Below are 15,929 nucleotides of genomic sequence, written 5' to 3' on the forward strand. Positions count from 1 at the left end.
TCAGATCTCAGTTTGTGGTCTTATAAGACAGGCACAAGCAGACATTTTACCAGTTCAGCTCTGAGCCATTTGCTATCATCTTTGTTTGCATATTGCTGGTTTAGTCAGCTTTTGAGTAAGCAGAGGTTGTATTTACTTCTAGTGTGCTCTGTGTGAAAAATCTAATGAAACTTTTTTGCCTTTCTTTCTCTCTTTTTTTCCTCCCTTCCTTCCTCCCTGCCTCCCTTCCTTCTCTTTCTTTCTTTTTTTTTTGAGTTTTTAAAGGCCAGCGACCCACAGAGAAAAATCAAGGGGCACACAAAGAAGCAAATAATTAAGATTTTATTTATTAAAGAGAAGTAGAAGAATTTAGTTTCTTAAAATGAAGACATTGGTGCAATTCAAATAAAAATAAATACCAGTCATATATTTCAGTTTCTTATTATGTGGAGAAGACTGAGGTGGGGCTTCAGGGAAAAGGGAGGAAAAAAAAGCATAGAAGCAAAGGAAGGCCAGTATGACTTATTAGGCAGTCCCCTTCCCATCCCACCCCTTTCCTTTTATAAGATTGAATATGAGTTTAAAGTGAGTCATCAGAATTAAACTTAGAATTACCAATTTGAAGAACTTAGCGTTAAAAAAGACTGAAGATCATCCAACTGCCTCACTTTTATAGTTGAAGAAACAGTGGCTCAAAGAGGTCTTGTGACTTGCTCAGGGTTATGTAGTGCTTGATGGCAGGCCTTCCAGCCTGGAGCTGCTCCTGCTAGCCCACACCAACAAGTGATGCTTTGTTTGAAATGGTCTGTATTTCCTCAAGAGTAAATAAAGGCTTAATTAAGTTGCTTGGTGATCATTTTGGTGATAAGGTATGACCAAATGAATTAACTAATGATTTTGAAAATGTGTTCAAACTAAGTTTCCTTTTTCATCAGAGAGAGGATGAGCTATTTGTTTAATTTCTACAACAGCTTTTTTTCACTACTATTAGAATTTTTTCATAGTTGAAGCATTGTGACATTGCATGTTTAAGATGGGCCTCAAGGAGATGGAAATAAAAGGACTTCGGAATTTACGTTGAACTTCCAGATAGAAAGGTTTATTTCCACCTTAATTTTACCTCATATTGTTTTGGGAGGGCATATACTGTTTAGTATGATACCTTGTTCTATTAAAGTGTGTGTGTTAAACTTTGCATATGTTTACAAAAATCTAGAGGTCTCTAAATTCTAACGTAAGTACAATCTTGACTTTAACCTTCCCGTAATTAATAATCTCATTCCATTTGTGGTACCCTATAAGTACAATCTTGACTTTAACCTTCCCGTAATTAATAATCTCATTCCATTTGTTGTACCCTACTCTTCTTCTTTGAAAGTTTACTTTACATACCAGGCACTTGAGTCCTAGAATCTGGGGAATACAAAATCTTTGTCTATTCACTTTTTGATGTGTTTTATTATGGTGGTTGAAATTTACTTCAGATCTGCCTTTCTTTAGATTTTTTAAATGCTTTGCATATGACTGCTGAATCTTTTAAATTTCCAAGTCCCCTAACCTAATTCAGTGTCAGATCCTCCACAGTGTGGCCATCATTGTTCTAAGCAACGAACAGGGCACAGAAGGCTAGAAAACCTGGGCTCTCGTCTCACAAACTTAGATTCTTACTGGGAAAACGTAGGTGAAATAAGTAAAGGATGGAACCAAACCACTGAGTTGTTAAATTTCGGTTCAGACTGTTTGCCTAGAGGTGAAAGGTGACTGAGACTTAAAATAGGCAGAAAAGTCTATGAGTCTTTAGGAATTAAGAGTATTGAAGAATGAATAGCGTTTGTGTAGGTTAAGGAGAGTGTCTTCAATAAGAATAAGAATATAAGCTCTTAGAGAGCAGAGATGTTTTATTCTATTTCTTCACCTTTTTCAACCTTTGACAGAGTATCAAGCACAAGTGTATAGGCCGGTGTTATTTGCTGCATTAAACCCTTGGCTGCTCAGTTGGGCAGGTCCTGTTAAAGTTAGTGGTAGCAAATCTTTAAAGGGCATGTGGCCTTCAACTTAATCTCTGATGCCTGCACATTGTAACCAAAGAAGTAATTAACACCTGCCGGGCAGTATACTACCTTTAAAGTAGTAATTTTTGACCTTTGGTGTAACAGAGAATCACCTGGCTTCAACTTAGAGATTTTGGTTCCTTAGGCCCTGGGGTTTGACTTATCCATCTGCAATTTTAATAAGTACTCTAGATGACTGTGTTGCACAGGCTGCCACACTTTCTTGGAGAGTTCACAGCCTTAAGAATGTGAAGAGTGATTAATCAGTTACTTAACATTTTTTTTTTTTTTTTTTTTTTAATTTTTCCGAACACGCAGGCTCAGCGGCCATGGCTCACGGGCCCAGCCGCTCTGCGGCATGTGGGATCTTCCCAGACCGGGGCACGAACCTGTGTCCCCTGCATTGGCAGGCGGACTCTCAACCACTGCGCCACCAGGGAAGCCAACTTAACATTTTAATATCTGAATTTTTAAGGAACAGTGGTATTTTGAAGCCCACAGCCTGTAGTAAGTAAGAAAAGGCACTAGAACTTACTTAGCCTCGTCTCCCTACCCTAGTTATCCCTTTGTCTGTTCCAGTTTTTTGCTGTGGTATATTTTTCAACTTTGTGGCTCTCCCTGTTTCCTTTTCTTTAATTCTACTTTTTCTCCTCCAGCTCCCCATTCACTACCGGCTTGACCACAATATATAATTAAACTAATTATTTTTGTTTTTCAGGTATGATTAGCCTCTTCTTTATCTCTCAGCGAACCATCACACTCTCTCCAATGTTAGTTTTTTTTTTTTTTAGTTCCCTTTGGTGCTTTATGGTATCTCTCCATTCTGTTTTCCTTGGGTTAGAGCCAAAACAGCCCCTTCCTGATTTAGGGTAGCATTATAGTCTTTGAAAACCCTTCTCTCCTGGGAAGTACACTATTAGTGTTTGTAATTGTTTGAGTCTGGCAGGGAGTAACTTTTTTTTTACCATTTGAGTTTCTTTGGACATTTAACTGCATAGTTGATTGCATATTTGTAGGCTTTGCATTACATTACGTCTCATCTAATGGGACATAGGTGTTCACAGACTCTCATAGAAATGGGAAGAGTCCCATCAGTTGAATGGTCTGAATATAATTTTGCTACCATCAGTTGGCCAGAATATTTTGCTCCTTTGCTTAGGAGCTGCCTCATATAAATGGTAGGAATTAAATTAGTAATATCATTGAGTCAACCTAAATGATTAGGGCAGTTTTCAACTGTCTGAGCAATCTTTCTCCCATTAGTAGAAGAGGAACTCCTAAAGAGCAAATTATTTGTCACCTCTATCTTTGTGTCTTGTCAGACGATCTGTATACTAGAGTAGAAGTGGCTATTGAGCTATACTACAAATGTGTAGGCACCCCACCCTTTGTGAAAAAAATAGCTCCTGGGCTGTTTGCTTTGTTGGTAGAGGTAAACTTCTCTTTTCACTTTCATTCTCTTACCCCTGTAGGAATTCAGAGCTCTTCTTTCATTTGTCTTTTAATGCTGAGTAGCAGGATATCAGCTCTTTTTTTTCTCCATATTTTGTAGCTTGAGATTGGTTGCCAGCATCAAAACAAACCAAAAAAAAGCACAACAGTAAACAATATGAATGCCTTCTGGAGTTTTTATGAAGATTGATTTAATAATTTTTATATTAAAAAGCTATCAAAATGATGCACATTGTTAAAAATTTAATAAAAAGCCTTTAGTGAAAAGCAGCCTCTCTACCCCTTCCCACTCTCAGTCCTGCTGCCTAAAGGCAACCACTTATACAAGTTTTTGGTTTTTTGATTTTTCAAACTTGTATTTTCTTGGATCTATCTTTTTCCAGTCTTCTACCCCATGGAATAGAAGTTCTTCAAGGTAGCAGGAACCAGTGTGACTTTACATGATATAAAGTCATGTAAAGTTCATTTTCTATGTGATAGATGCTCAGTAATACAGTGGTCATTGTATTTGTGCAGAGTTGTATGGTACAGTTTTACAAATCTAAATTAAAGAAAATTGGTTATTTTCTGTGTTTTATAAAACAGTCCTGTAAACAGTGGAACTAGAAAATTTTACAATTAAAACTATAAAAATGAGGTGTTGATTTAATAACTTGTTAGTTTATATGTATCTTATTTTTTATACCAAAATACTAAATGGAAGCTGAGTATTGTAATGGAGCAATTCATTATCCTTTTTTCTTTAAAACTGAAATGTGCATATAGGGGAATGTATAAAACATATACAGTTTAAATGTAATTACATAGTGTTTACCCATGTCACAACAGAAATAGAGCCTGTTTATTAAGATAGAAATCCCCCAGCGGGACTTTACTGGTGGTCCAGTGGCTAAGACTCCCTGCTCCCAACACAGCTGGCCCAGGTTCGATCCCTGGTCAGGGAACTAGATCTCTCAGGCCTCAACTAAAGATCCCGCATGCGGCAATGAAGATCCCGAGTGCCACAACTGAGACCCGGCACAGCCAAATAAATAAATAAATATTTAAAAAGAAAAAAAGAAATCCCCCACTCTGCCCATGTTTGTTTCTCCTTAAAAATAACTATTATCCTGATTTTTGTGATAAGCTTTTCTTTATAGTTTTACCCCTTTGAACTTTATTTAAATGGATCACATCATATATATTCTGTAGTGACTTGCTTCTTTCATTTAACTCTATGAGCTTTATCTTACTTAATTTTAATTGCAGTGTAGTCTTACATTGTCTGTATCGGAATGTATTTATTCTTTCTTGTTGATGGCAGTAGATTATTTCCAGTTTGGGAACACTCTTGCACATAATTCTTGGAGCATATGTGCAAGCATATGTGAAGAGTTTACAAAGAGTATGGAGAGAATGAATATTTAAGATACTTCAGAGTTTTTCATTATCTTTCCTAGGAACAGATGCCTGCTATTGATGCCTTCCTACCCATTCAGCATCTTACTATGGTGTTTTGCCCTGGGGACTAAAATCTTCCAGGACCCTAAACAAATGGGCAGTTGATGCCTTTAGAGTAAGTTGCAAACATTAGTATATTTGACCACTAAACACTAAGCAGTTTAGCATGCCTGTCATTTATTGACTAGAGTTTAATTAGTTCAAACATAATTTTGAATAAAAAACAAATATTGATAGGACATTATAATCCCTATTATATACATAAAAACAATATTATTATTGATATGTATGAAATAGAGGTATAAAAATATAGACAGTTGGGGCAACATCAATTTTAGAATAGTCGGAGGAGATTGGTGAGGGATATATAGAAGATTCTAACTATATTTGACTTTTTTATTCTTAAGAATCTGAAACAAATTATGGAAAAGTGTTAATGTAATGTGAAGCCGGGTGATGGGTATGTCAATGTATTCTTTCTTAGGTTGAACTATTTCATAGTAAATTGTGCTATTTAAGGGGTAGTTTATTTTTGCCCCACATTTACATATAACTGAGAAATAATGTTTAATTTGTTGAGGAGTAGAAGTTGATTTTAAAAAAAAAGTGAATAAACTCTACATCAGTTAAAAAAAAATCACCATTTCAGTGAAGGAGATTAGGTAGATTCAGAATTAAGTTATAATAGGACCGTGTATCTGTCCCACATAACTAACAAGATGGCTCTGGGCATACTTCTTTTTTTAATAAATTTATTTTATTTATTTTTATTTTTGGCTGCGTTGGCTCTTCATTGCTGCGCGCGGGCTTTTTCTAGTTATGGCGAGCGGGGGCTACTCTTCTCTGCTCAGACTTCTCATTGCGGTGGCTTCTCTTGTGGTGGAGCACGGGCTCTAGGCGCACAGGCTCAGTAGTTGTGGCGCACAGGCTTAGTTGCTCCGCCGCATGTGGGATCTTCCCGGACCAGGGCTCAAGCCCATGTCCCCTGAATTGGCAGGCAGATTCTTAACCACTGTGCCACCAGGGAAGTCCTCTAGGCATACTTCTGATGAGTAAATGATAATTTCCAGTTGAGATCCATTGGAGCTATAGTTTGCTAGAAATAATTTAGTCTTTAGAATCATCACACATTCAAATGTTTTTCAAAAACACATTTTAGAACAAAGATTCATAAAACATAATTGATATAGTATTAACTGACACTGATAAACTTTTAAGTAGCTAATACCCCAAATCAGACTTTTACATCTAACCAGATTTATTGCCATAATTAGTGTTTCATCTTGCTTCCTGATATGGGTGTCATCTTGTTTCCTTAAAATTCTTACTATAATGATAGTAATTCTTGCATCTTTAGTGACTTTTTTTGTTATAAACTTGATATGGAATCTTTATATAAGATTTCCAAAATTTAATAATGTAAATGTGGGAGTTGTTATAAAAAGGGAAACAGATCTTAATCCAGTGTTTTGCTTTTGCAGTCATCTCTTGGCTCTCTTTTTTGAGCTCTTTTTCACAGTGTCCGTATAAGTAGTGGCAGGGACAAAGAGGAACAAATGAAAGTAGAAGTCATAGGATTTTATAGTTGGAAGGGTTCTTAAAAGTCATGCAATTCAGGGGGCTCCTGGATTTGTTATTTTTATTATTATGTTCCTTTTCATCCTATATAATTCATTGATTTCATTCAACAATTATTTACTGTCTGTTAGGGAGAATTCTTGATGCTGGGGAGTACAGCAGACAGAGATTTTCTTATGGCAATTTAGAACATATCCATGCTGATGGAACCAATGCCGTATTTTGTGGTTTTGGCCGCACTGTGTGGCATGTGGAATCTTGGTTTCCGCATCAGGGATTGAACCCGTGCCCCCTGCGTTTGATGTGCAGAGTCTTAACCACTGGACTGCCAGGGAAGCCCCCACTGCTGTGTTGGTGGCGGTGTGTAGCCTGTACCTTTTAGGCAAGATAGAAAATGTTAGACCCCCAAGCTTCTTGTTAAGATCTCTACACATGGCATTCCTAAGGTGGGCTATAGCCTTTGTTCTGCAGAAGGTCAGAACACTTTGTGAGAGGCATCACTGAAGATGGGCTGCTTTTTGCATCTTAGATATTTCTGTTTGTTGTAATTGAAGCCTAATAATCATGATTTATCTTTCTTTGGTAATAATATTTTTCTAAGCACTGAGTCCTAGTGAATGTTTAAAATTCCTTTCCAGGTAATCTTTGTGTTTATTTAGAATTTTATGTCTTAAAGAAGCTTGTTAAAGTATGCTGGAAGAATATATACAGTATTATACTATTTATATAAGGTTAAATATATACCACACAAAACACACATATATTAAAGCATAAAGAAAAAGAATGTGAAGATTTTAGATTTAAATTAGAATAATCTGAATTAACGTTATATGTGTTTTAGTTTGAGAGACAGTTCATATTTAGAAACAGAAATTTGTGTTATTTGTTTATTCAGAACATTTTATGGCATGAACTGTTAAGCTGGGTGTTATATTTGATCCTTTCGTCTTTGGATCAGAGACAAATATGTGGGCTGTTATAGGATCATTTATAACCTGTTAGTCTTCCGAATAAACTGAAAGGAAGGTGTACTGTTCGTCTGCACTTGGAAGAATAGAACAGCTGCTCACCGTTGTTAGCATATTTGATTGTTGAGAAGTGGTAGACGCCAGGTTCTCTGCAGATGTCCTGAGACTTTTCTGACCATTTTCGGGTGGTTCGACCCAAGCATCAGAGCCAGAGGCTGTGGGAAGGGAGCTAATGTGTAAGGAAATGGACAATTCCCTTAGGGTTCAGGGAGCATTTATTCCCTAGATACTGGGGACAGTTGAGGGTAATACATTTACAAGTAAGAGCAGAAATATACTAAAGATATGCTAGGAAGGCACTAGTAGCTCTTAACACTGTTGAAAAGAATGAACTAGATATTTTCATTGAAAAATACTGAATAAAAATGAAATTGTTTTCCAAGATACTCATTTAAGAAATGTTACTTGCTTTAGGAACATGTTGCCATGTTTAAAGCTGATTATTACATGTATATTAAATTCTCTTTAGGAAAGAAAGACCATAAGATGAGCTTACTTGCAGTAAAATATTGAGTCATTGTGGACATTGACCTAGAGACAAATAGCCACTATAGCCTGATGAAATTGTAGTTGTGGTAACTTATAGCTTAGGTAAGAATTGACCAATGGAGAAGATGGCTGTATTGTGCCCAAGGTTTTATGGAATATGACACATGTGAGTGATGAATTGAGGTGATTCTTAGGAATTATTAGTTGGGGAGGCAGCTAGGCATGAAGAAAAGTGAGCATCTCTGTTTTAGTTGTAATTAATTGCAAGCTTGCTTAAAATGACTTAAAACAGTAATAAGTATTCACCTATTGGGAATGGAGTTCTATTTGCTTTGCATATAGTTGGAGAACATATGTGAATAGATAATGTGAGCCATGTTTTGGATATACTGAGAAGAGAGCAAGGGAGTGGAGGTAGTTTGATTGGGGGGGGAACACAAATTGTAATCGGGGAGAAGTGCTCACAAGAAGCCATGGTAAAAATGACCAGAGATCAAAGAGGCAAGGTGTCTGTCCTGCTGTTTTGAGTCAGTTGTTCAAAGTTATTTTTTGTTTTGTTTTTGGTGGTAGTTATCTTTTTTGAGAGGTAAAGGCAGGGTGGGGAGAGCATCTTCTGTCTAGGTGGTCACATGTTATTTACCTAACCAGTTGGGTAAAATAGTTTGGGGGCTGTTCTGTTGTTCAGAGACTTGATTTTTTTACTCACTCATTGTGGTTTTCAAGTCTTAATTTGTAAGGTACTTACTCCTAAGAATACTTCTTAAGAAATCTGTTAATAACGAGTCTTCATGTGTGTAATGAACTTAGATCCCAACCTCAGAATACCTTTTTAATTGTTCTGTCTTCATAAACACTCTTTACCAGTTCTATCTTATACTTCTGACACCAGGCTTTGATACCTTTTCACATAAACTATTGGACTATTTATAAAACAAGACATAAAGATGTAGCAGAGAAGGCAGGAAATACTTGACGTTTGTATGCCATATCTTGTTCTCTGCTTCCTGTCAGTTAAACCACGATGAGAGGAACAGAGACACAGATGTACAATTGCTGCTCTAATTTCCCATTAGGGAGACCAGTTAGGTATAAAGCTTGTTTCATTAAACTTTTGTCACTTGTTGATTCTAGGCATGTTGTAGTCTTGTTTTGTGTTATATGGGTTGTATGGATCACAATTAGATGTTTGATATAGAAAATATAAAATGTGTTCACTTTTGTGAAATTTTTATAGGTCATAAAAGACTGGCATTCAAATTTGTATCTATGGTATACATGCAATATGAAATGATAAGCTAGTATGTTGGTCTCAGAATTTTGACAAGCATTAATTTATTTTTGTATTTAATTTGTATTTTGGTTTATCAGTAGTTTTAAAAACTTTTAGAGCACTTTATGGTTTACAAAGGAAAATCTTACTAGGTACAACTTTAAGATGATGAAAGGAAGGCCACAGAGGTTGACTTATCCAAGAAAATAAAGTTAGTAAATGGCAGGACTAGGATTTGGATGCAGGTCTTCTGATGCTAAATCTTGTGTCCTTTTAGGAAAAGGTTTGTTTTCATTAAATTACTATTTTACCTATTATTCAGTGATTTAACCTTTTAGGTTTTCCTTAGCTTCTTCTATCTGCAATGTCCCCCCAGCAAATAATTACTGAATAATATGGGAGAATAAGCTTTGTAGCCACTTCTGCTACATCTTTTGTCTTAGCTGATAGACTGATTGCCCCTAGCGTCATAGTGTTTCTTCCCTGTCCTCCCTTACCCACTGGTGTCTGGCAGATAGGTCCCTAGTGAGCACTTGTGAAATAAATAAAAGAATGTAGGTAGTACTGATATGATTTCTGAAGGCCACCTAGTATATGGGAAAAGATAATACAGGGGGAATTTTCTCTTCTTCCTTGAAGTGTTTATATTTGTGAAGGGAATGCTTTAAAAAAATTCCAATAAACTTTTTTGGTTGTTGTTAAATTTCAATTAACTCAAAGTCAAATTAAAAATTAAAGTGAAATAGAGGCCCTGAGGTTTGCCTGGAAGAAGTCAGCCATTGGATTTAGCTGTATCTATTTTCACCTCAAATTTTCCCTTCACCTCTCCTTATGTGCCTACAGATGGTCTGAAAGGTAAGAAATTCTCCCACAACTCTTACTGTCCACTTCGAGTGGGAGAGGTCGCATTTTCTGTGTCTAGTTGCCAGGGATCGAGAGGTAGCTGGAAGTTAGACATGGGAGGAGAGGGGCAGAGTTTCTTCTGTTCATGGGTTGTAAGATAACTGTATTGCATGACAGTCTCACATTTTTAAAGCAGAATATTTTGAGGGGGAACATCAAGATCACCAGATTAGAAGCCCTTCAAAGGCAGAAGTTTTGGTCTGTTTTGTTCTGTGCTGTATTCCTGCCACCTAGAATAGAGTCTAACATGTTATAGGTACTCAGTGGAGTGTATGAATAGATGAATGAGCATGAGCTGAAGTCAGACGTGCTCAAACTCTCTGAGCATCTTGAGTCTTCCTTTGACAAATAGTTACCATGGGCCGTCTGTGTAAGCTGTGGTAGTATGGTGGTGACCATGACAAAGTCCTTTTGCCCTTATTTGGTTGGCTTTGTCAATGCATGGTTATTACTGATACGAAGATTAAATGACAGATATAGCAACATACTGTAGCATAAGGCCTGGCACATGTAAATAGTAGCTATTATTTTCTTCTTATTTATTTCTAATTTGTTATCATCTCTTTCTTAAATTCCTTGAGGATAAGTATCATGGTTTTTTCGTATCTCTGCAAAAACATCAGTGGTTGTAGAGATGTTTAAGAATTACGTAAAGTAGTATATATGTCTTGCTTTATAAATTGTAAAAGCACTTATTAGACACTAAGATATTACCAACAAATGATCACATAAATGGACCTTATTGTGCTATTGTACAATTTCTGGATGTGTCTTCATGCTAAAGTATTTTTAAAAATCTAATAAGTGCCTGTTATATCTACTAAAGCAACTTTGAATTCTTGAACTTCCAAAGAGTAAGGCAAAGCCATAAAGCAGAAAATACTTCTAACAAAGAGCAAGTTTAATGCAGCTAGACATTTTTACAGGAGTATCTTTCTTTTAAACATCACCCTGGAAGGAAGTAGATTCCTTGAAAGTTGGTGATAGAAGTCTCTATTAAGTGACTAAGAAACTCATCTGTCATGGATATCATATCCTTCTTCACTAACTGAATCAGCATCATCTTTTCAAAATACTTAATACTAAATGGCAATATACAATCATCCATAGATGCAGTGAGTTCATATATTTCAAAGTTTCACTGGTATCCAAATGGATGTAGGACAATTTTGATGTTCAATTGAATAACTTGTAAGAAAGGTTATATCATAATAAGTCATATCTTTTTGAAAATTTTATTTTCCTATTTCTCCCTTCTTCCAGTCCTTAGGCAGAGAACAAAAAGTTGAAGTAAACTAGTGATTTTTGTTTGTTTTAAATAACTTCCCCACACCCTGGGTAGTTTAAAAACCATTGTTGAGAATCTCTATTACAAGTAATTAATGAAGAATTTAAGGAGGACAGTATACACATCAGTGGCTAGAAGTTATCAGTGTAGCAGTCAAGCTATGGAATGTTTGTTTAAACTGTCCTCATCATTTTTAGATGGTAGTTACCAGATCCCACTTGCACTGGGCTTTGTAATCTTGGGAGCACACTCTGTTGTTGCAACCGGATATGAAAACCTCCAGGAACTTTGTACTTCTTCTTTCCAAATCAAGCCTAAATTCCACTGCCTGACTTTCAAGACCCTCCATAATTGGTTTTGCTTTGCTTATTTAACCACATTTTCTACTATTTCCCATTGTCAACTCTTAGCTCTGGTCAGGCTGTTAACTATCTCCAAACTTACTTTGGTAGGTTTTGATTCTCTTTATTCTTCTGTGTCTCAGCCTTCTCTCTGTCTCTCTCTCTCTCTCTCTCTCTCACACACACACACACACACACACACACACACACACACACACATGCACACACATATGTACACATGTATGCACATATAAGCAAACATGCACATACACACACTTTCCCTTTCCCTGTGGTCTCTCCACATCCTATGTCACTTTAAGGTTGAGTTTAAGTCCTTTATTGTCTGAAGTGTTCCCTTGATCCATTTGACCATCCCCTTTTCTGAAATGCTACAGTATTGATCAGCTTTATTAGCGTTTACTTAAATGCTAACTTTTGGTGTTCAGTTGTTTTCTCTCTTGGTCTTGTTTCCTGAACTAGATTGTGAGCTTCACAGGAACAAGCCCATGCAGTATCTGTCTTTCCCACAGTGCTGATCTGAGGGGAAGTTCACTAAATATTCACCATTTTTTTTTTTACCACCAAGTCAATCAGTAGACCATGGTTTCTTCTGAAAATGGATGTTGTGGAAGGCCTAAAAATTGAACTGTTCTGTATTATAAATCTTTTTTTTTTTTGCCACACCATGCGGCTTGTGGGATCTTAGTTCCCCGACCAGGGATCAAACCCGTGCCCTCGGCAGTGAAAGCGTGGAGTCCTAACCACTGGACTGCCAGGGAATTCCCTGTATTATAAATCTTTATATTACTTGTGAATGATATTTAAAGTTTGCTTCAACTTAAGATATGTACAATAGGAATATATAAAGTTACATGTGTAATTTATACTAAGCCCATGCCCCTCCACTTTCTCATCTCTCATCTTGTGGTTTTACTGCTTCTAGTTTTTTTGGTGTCATTGAGTTTAGCATCTTAGGTGAGAGCCAGGTACTTAACAAGGATGATTGTAGGAAGAATCCCATTTTAAGGATCTTGACATGTAGCGCCAGAATCGTTTGATTATATCCAAACTTATTTAAACTAGATTTCTATTATTTAAAGAAGAAAAGGGGTATGCTATGAAATTGGGGATATTCTCACACATAGTGAGCAGGAAGTTTTGTGCACAAGGATCTTTGAGTCCATCAAACTTGTTGGTGACTTGGGAAAAGGTGAAAATGCTTTGCATATCTAGAGTTTATATCCTTAAGTCTGGTCCCACTGTGACTTGGAAGAGGCCACTAAAATGCCACAGGTATAAAAGGTTATGATCACCCAAGAAGATGTGGAGAGATCTGGATTGAGCCTATCATTCAGCACAGATGAATCCTGGGAAAGGGTAGTACATACAGGGTGCTGGGGGGAATTGGGGCAGGGCCGACTTGGGCTTCTTTAATTCGGTGGTGGGGTAAGGGGGCCATGAGAGACTATAAAATGCAGAAATGCTGGTGTACCTATTTTTGAGATGGGAGTGAAGAGAAGTAAAAAAATTGTGACAGAGGTGTCCTTTTTAAACTTGGTCCGTGAACATTCTCAGTCAGTCTTCTGGTGCAGGTGATCAGATACCCCGTTTTTACAAATCTGACTGGCTGCATTTTTCTCATACCTTTTGGGACGTCATGAAGAGCCACTTCAACCCTGTTAATGAATTTGAAGTTTTTCTTATAGGCAGTGGAAGCCACTGCTTAGGTTTTTTTTAAAATTAATTAATTAATTAATTAATTTTGGCAGCGTTGGGTCTTTGTTGCTGCACGCGGGCTTTCTCTAGTTGTGGTACATGGGGGCTACTCTTTGTTGCAGTGTGTGGGCTTCTTATTGTGGTGGCTTCTCTTGTTGCAGACCATGGGCTCTAGGCGCGCGGCCTTCAGTAGTTGTGGCACGTGGGCTCAGTAGTTGTGGCTTGCAGGCTCTAGAGCACAGGCTCAGTAGTTGTGGTGCACGGGCTTAGTTGCTCCGCAGCATGTGGGATCTTCCCGGACCAGGGCTTGAGCCCGTGTCCCCTGCATTAGCAGGCGGATTCTTAACCACTGCGTCACCAGGGAAGTCCCTTTTTTTTCTTTTTAATTGAAGTATAGTTGATTTATGGTGTTGCGTTGATTAGTTTTAAGTAGAGAAGTAAGTTGATCATATTTTCATTTTTGGTTAATTACTCCTATTGCAGGGTGAAGAACCATAAGGGGAGCTAGAGTAAAGGTAGTAATGACCCATCAATTGAACACAGAGCTCCTATCACCTAATAATACAATCTGTGGCTGTTAAGCTTTTCATGTAACCTTTGATTTTGTTTTCACCTGATGGTGTGTCTCTTCCTAAGAGTGAAACTTCTCATGACAGAGTAACAGTCTCTTCTAGAAGAGTATTGTGCAGTGTGGGAGTTAGAGATGGCAGGAGCTGTGTCCTGTAGCAAAATCTCCTGTGGGACTTCACAGCAACATCCCTGGCTTTTCCCCTTCACTTTGGGCCAGAAGGAAACACTGTTATTGATGGGAATCTGCCATATTCTCAGGTGAGGGAACCATTGGACTAGAGCGTATCTTTTCTCTGATGATAATATTAAACAGGGGAATAAACAACCACAGAAATGAAACAGTTTTCTTGTGAGCTGATTCTTGTTTGTTACAGAAAGGAAAATGTTAACTGCCTGATCAGGTCGTGCTGATAAGCACATTTCAGCATATTTGTGTTCCCGAGCTAGGTGTGTTTTTGTCGGAGTTTAGATTTTGCGTGCTGGAGGGAAGAAAGTTCCTTCAGTCAGTTTATTTGCATAATAAAAACACCAATAAATGACATTTTTGACAATTATCACTTTCAGCCACTTGGGGAAAGTAAATTTTTTTTTTCATGACCAAGGTTAAAAGACTATCTGATTATTGTTGGGTGTTTCTCTTTGGTTTTAAATTCTCTTGTTTTCAGAACATGCTCAGAAAAAGGGTTAATCTTGAGACCACAGGTAAGAACAGGTCTAGGTATGTGATATGGTTTTGCAAGGTGCTACAAATGCTGCCTGAGTGTAATGTGACACCAGGTAGGCCCAAGTGGCCAATGATGGGAAGTGGAGAACAATGTGAAAGAACCGGCCTTTCAGGTCTGGGGAGTGAGTAATTGCAGCCTGTGCTCTGAGTACTGGAACTGTTCTGGGGTGTCAGCAAAAAGGCCAAGCATAGAGAAGTCAGCCTGTTCCCTTGATCATATTGACTTTGTGGGGTTTTTGTTGTTGTTGTTTCATTTTAGCATGGTTGAAGCTAAGGTGAGCTTATTCAGGTTTCCAAGGCCTGCTTTGGCTTTGCATATATCACCAGAATACAAAAAAACATCAATTTGTGTTTCATTCACATGGAAATAAAAATATACTTTTGAAAAAGATCTAAGTACTTCACTTCCCCTGCCCTCCCCCTCAGTTTCAATGAAAGATGTCTAAAGCAGCAGAGCTACTTAAAAGATACAGATGGTTATATATATGGTACTTATATGATTCCAAGAACATATTTTTAAACTTTTTCTACATTTTCTTGAATTCCTTGAATATTTGAAATGAGTTAAAGGTGGTAGTAGAGAAACATTTTCTTTTTGAATTAAGAGAACCCTGAATGCAGTAGGGAATGATTTGCTCCTCTGTGACATTTACTTGTATTTTTTCCTCTTCTATTTTGTGTATAGAGTACATGATTTAGAGAGTGCTATGCAGTGAGATTTATTTTACAATTAGTGTCTTTTTTTGTTTGTTTGTTCCCTTATTCAGTAGAAACTGAGGGACTACCCTTGTTGGGGGAGGTTAAAGTCTGGTTACTTAACTGTAACTACATTTTGATGTGTTTATTATTATTTTTTCTTACCTACAAGTTTTTAGTGTGATAGCAATAGTGTCTTCAAAGAACTAGCAAGAAAAATGTCAACAGAATTTATTTTAAAGTATTTTAATGTGTTATTGTGGTAGCTTTATAAAAAGGCTTACTGATGTTTCCTTTTCACTTTTTTAGGCTGAGTGAAAGGTAAAGCAAGATAGTATGATATGATAGAACTTGGAAACGAACAACAATAGTAAAATTTTAAGATTTAAAGCAATGATAGAAAA

The 15,929-nt window shown here is 37.1% G+C and overlaps 1 protein-coding gene across 5 annotated transcripts in view; it reads left to right on the plus strand.

Moving 5' to 3' along the window:
* Positions 1-15,929, plus strand: part of ELF1 (E74 like ETS transcription factor 1) — a 106,180-nt gene that overhangs the window by 30,067 nt on the left and 60,184 nt on the right. Inside the window, exon 1 of one of the 5 annotated variants that reach the window (XM_032610771.1) lies at positions 4,922-5,037. The exons of the other annotated variants lie outside the window; for them this stretch is intronic. The gene's annotated coding sequence lies outside the window, so the exon portion shown is untranslated. Of the gene's footprint in view, positions 1-4,921; positions 5,038-15,929 lie in introns of those variants that run through there. 5 annotated transcript variants of the gene reach the window in all.

The sequence above is a fragment of the Phocoena sinus genome, chromosome 18 (genome assembly GCF_008692025.1).
Source record: "Phocoena sinus isolate mPhoSin1 chromosome 18, mPhoSin1.pri, whole genome shotgun sequence".
NCBI classification, from domain to species: domain Eukaryota; kingdom Metazoa; phylum Chordata; class Mammalia; order Artiodactyla; family Phocoenidae; genus Phocoena; species Phocoena sinus.